At 43.5% G+C, this 4005-nt stretch overlaps 1 pseudogene; it reads right to left on the bottom strand.

Annotated features, from left to right (window-relative positions):
• Positions 1-303: 303 nt before the first annotated feature.
• Positions 304-1660, bottom strand: LOC101985727 (annotated as a pseudogene).
• Between the last annotated feature and the right edge of the window lie 2345 nt (positions 1661-4005).

Below are 4005 nucleotides of genomic sequence, written 5' to 3'. Positions count from 1 at the left end.
AAGGGCCTGAGAACTCTTTGCATAAAGTATCTGCAGACCTAGGAGATAGTCAAAGGCACAAAGTTGTAAGGGATGCATAGGGAATAGGATATGTTAAGAGGAATCTGGGGTACCCTGAAGACCAGGGGTAAACCAGAGGTATGATTACTTCCCTTCCCCCAAAGGGCAATTGCTCCACTGGGTCTTTTTCCATTTTAAGAACCTACCCTTTGGGGGAAAGGGCATCAGGTTGGCACAGACAAGGCCCAGGCAAGGGACCACTCTGTACATTAAAACTTTGGTGAGGTTTGGACAGAAGCAGGATGCTACCCCAGGTTCCTAACTAAAATTCCCTGTCTCAGGTGAGCACAAACAGAGGTCCCAGGAGTTAGAGGACGTAGTGGAATGGGGTGGAGGGCTTCCAGGACAGACTGAAGATCACACTTTCCGGTCCACGGGTTGCTGTAGGCACAGTTCGCTGCCCGCGGAGATGATGGGCAAGTGATTGTCCATGTGGTAGCTGATGAGGTGACTGACGCTCTCAAAGCGGTGATCTTTTGTCTAAACCACACCTTCAGGGTCCACCAGAAGGAGGTGCTTGGGCTGCCCACTCTGCAGGCCAGTGAGCACGTACTGGCCAGGTGTGGTTGTGCTCTCTCGCACCAAGAAGTCACCGTTGAGCTGGAGCAGGGCTTCAGCCTCACGCCGGCTCAGCTTCCCATGGAACCAGGACTCCCCTTGGAGCTGCTCAGCCATGGACATGGACTGGGGAGGTGGAGGCACCCGGAGGGCATCTTCAAAGGGCTTCATGTCAAAGAAGTCTCGAGGTGCACTGCCATTAACAGAAGGATTGGGAGGCCCAGACCCACCCCCAGCTTGGTGGGCCTTGTCTAGATTCTGGATGTTGACATAGGATGGGTCATCCAAGAGCTCTCTGCCTGGGCAAGGTGGTGGAGGCAGCATCTGCTTACGGACATCAGTGTCTCCTGCAGCATGCTGCCCTACAGGCAGTGTAGCTCCCATGTGGCTGGGCATCTGGGCAGTGGGCAGAGTGGGTTGAGCAGCCCCTTCTCGAAGCCTCATGTCTACCACCCCGCCGAGAGGGGGTTCCTTCCCTGGGAAGTCATTATAGTACTGATGGTGAGGTGGCTCTTCCTCCTCCTCATCCCAAGCCGAGCCATCAAAGCCAGCCATCTTGTCATGGGGGGGTGACCAGTTTGGGTGGATTCCTGAGATACTGTTTGAAGCGCAACTCAAAGGCCAGACGGATGGTGCTGATGACATCCTGAGCAAGCCCTTCAGAGCACTCCAGGATATGGCAGGCTCTCTGATTTACAGGGTCTTTGGCAACGTAGGCAACATACTTGGCTGTGTCCGGATCCCCACCAGACACGAATGAGATAGATTGCATATGATGGTTGGCAATGATCTGTTTGCACTCGGCTGCCATGAGGTTAAGGCTGCTGGTGGACACAGTGAGGGTGACTGGCATTCCAGCAAACTTCAGGTTACTCCTCCCCAGGATGGAGCTGAGTGGGCGGCTAGAGGGCTTTCTCCTCCTTGTTGCTCCTCTGGCACCAGGCACGGCTTCACACACCAAACTGATGGCCTCCCAGGTGACCTGCGTCCGGGTATTGAAGTCAAGGGCTCGCATTGACTGCAGGACCTCCACACAATCCATATACTGTGGGGGAAGGAGGCAAGGATAGTGGAGGGGGATTTTTGAATGTTGTTTTTTTTTTAAATATTTGTCTAACGTGCATAGATGAACAAGAGATGTTTGGATCAAATCTACCTCCCCTTAGTTCATCCCACATCCCAGCACTACTTTTTCTTTCCCAACTTGTTCTCTTTCAAATTCATGGCCTCTTTTTTGTTAATTATTATTGCACGTATATATGTATATATACATATCCATTATAAAATATAACCTACTCAGTCTTTATAATGTACTCATTGTTATTCTTATATGTTTTCAAGGATGCTATTGGATAACTAATTGGTATACTGTTCTCTGGTGAAGAAGATTTCTCTTGCTCTCAACATTTCTTCATTTCTTATAGTTCTTTGTGTAATTTTAGGGCCTCTTGGACTTTTTCCAATCCACTTTGGCTTGTCTATTGGTGTCAACTGTATTTAGCTGATGTCTGAGCAGTCATGTTTGTTGCATGATTATTAAAAACGCAGAGACAGGTATTGCAGTTCAACCTGAAGGTCAGAAAAACAAAACAGCCAGCCACTGGCTCTTATCTCTACCTTAGTTCAAAATGGCAATCCTGCCTCTAGGAATCTCAGAATGAGACTGAGACTTTGAGCTGTCTCCTCCCATCTTATATTCCTCTCTAGCGCTGGGATTAAATGCATGCACTACTACACCTGGTTTTTAGGTTTTTATGACAAACTAGCATGGCCACTGGGATTAAAAGTGTGTGTCAGCACTGCCTGGTCTGTAAGACCGATCAGTGTGGCTGTTTTAATCTCTGAACTTCAGGCAAGCTTTATTTATTTAAATAAAGGAAATATCACTACATTTCCCCTTTTTGTCTAGACTAAAAAAAGGCAAAGGCTATAACTGATATAAGAAAAAGTGTATACAGTAAGTACAGTGACTATATACAATATATGTAGGCAATAAAAACATCAACAATGTCTCGTCCATTTGCATTTGACAAATTTAGAGGAACTACTCCTTATCTTGTGAGTCCAAAGTCTTGTACCTAATTTATTTTCTATCATAACTTGCCTTCTGCATTTAGTAAACTTTAACTATAACTATGTACTCTTCAACTCCCTCAGAGACCCAAGAAGGAAATAATATCAACCAAGTAATCAGGAAGTATGAGCAATGAACTTCCAAAAATGTGAAAAATGACAGAAATAGCAGGCCTCCTGGACAGTCACCCAAAGTTCCTCTATAACATTGGGGCATCTGTCTTTGGCCTGTAGGCCTAGCATATCCAATAGACTTTTCTGTGAAGCAGGATATTCTGAAGGGTGGTCCCTCCTTGAAAATGTTTCACCATCACTTTCTTTTGTGCCCTCCTTATCCAGTTAGGACAGCATACTGTCAGCAGCTGAAGCAAGGGAATTTTCTTGCCCAGCAGCTTACTTTTGCCACAAAGAAAGTAAACACCATGTGGAGTTTCTTTGATGCCTGTTATCTTCTCTGATTTAGATTAGTGGTGCCAGGAGCAGACATGTCTCATTGTCATAAAAGGAGCCTATATTATTAAAACATCTTAAATGCTATATTCTGTTGATCTATGAAGTGTTTGAAGATGATCTAATATATATCTTTGTTTGACCTTGAAAAAATACCTAATGGGACTACAAATGCGATTATAAAAAAAGACTAGGGCCAGGCGGTGATGGCACATGCCTTTAATAACAGCACTCGGGAGGCAGAGGCAGGCGGATCTCTGTGAGTTCGAGGCCAGCCTGGTCTAGAAGAGCTAGTTCCAGGACAGGAACCAAAAAGCTACAGAGGAACCCTGTCTCAAAAATCAATCAATAAATAAATAAAGACTAATTACTAAACCTGTATTTCATTATTACCCTAACCAGTTGTTAATAATAATTTTTAAGGACTAGAAATCTGCAAACCACTGTTAAATGAATAGGTACAATACTTTAAACAGGAGTAGAAATGTATATACAGAATATTCTAAAAAAAATCAATCTCAGATTTCTATCAATATACAAAATTTGTATGCAATATATAAAAGTCCAATCCAATGTAAAACATTAAAATTAATAGTTGCTTTTAAAATTAGATTCAATTATCTACACTTTTATCATATCTATATCCTCCATTTTTCTTTTCAGAGTAGAATCAATAATATACCCATTTATACTATCATATCTATATCCCCTTTTTTTATTTTCAGAACATGACCCTGAATCTAATTTCTTTGTTTAGCTTCTTTCCTGACCATTACCCGTAAAAATGTATAACCAGCACACTACAAAAAGAACTCATGAATACCACTTTAATATTTGGTAACAGAGCCTCTTTTGCCATATATA

This window comes from Microtus ochrogaster, chromosome X (assembly GCF_000317375.1).
Source record: "Microtus ochrogaster isolate Prairie Vole_2 chromosome X, MicOch1.0, whole genome shotgun sequence".
In the NCBI taxonomy this organism is placed as follows: Eukaryota; Metazoa; Chordata; class Mammalia; order Rodentia; family Cricetidae; genus Microtus; species Microtus ochrogaster.
Note: the sequence above shows the minus strand (reverse complement) of the source record. Positions and strands in the feature narration are given on the sequence as shown.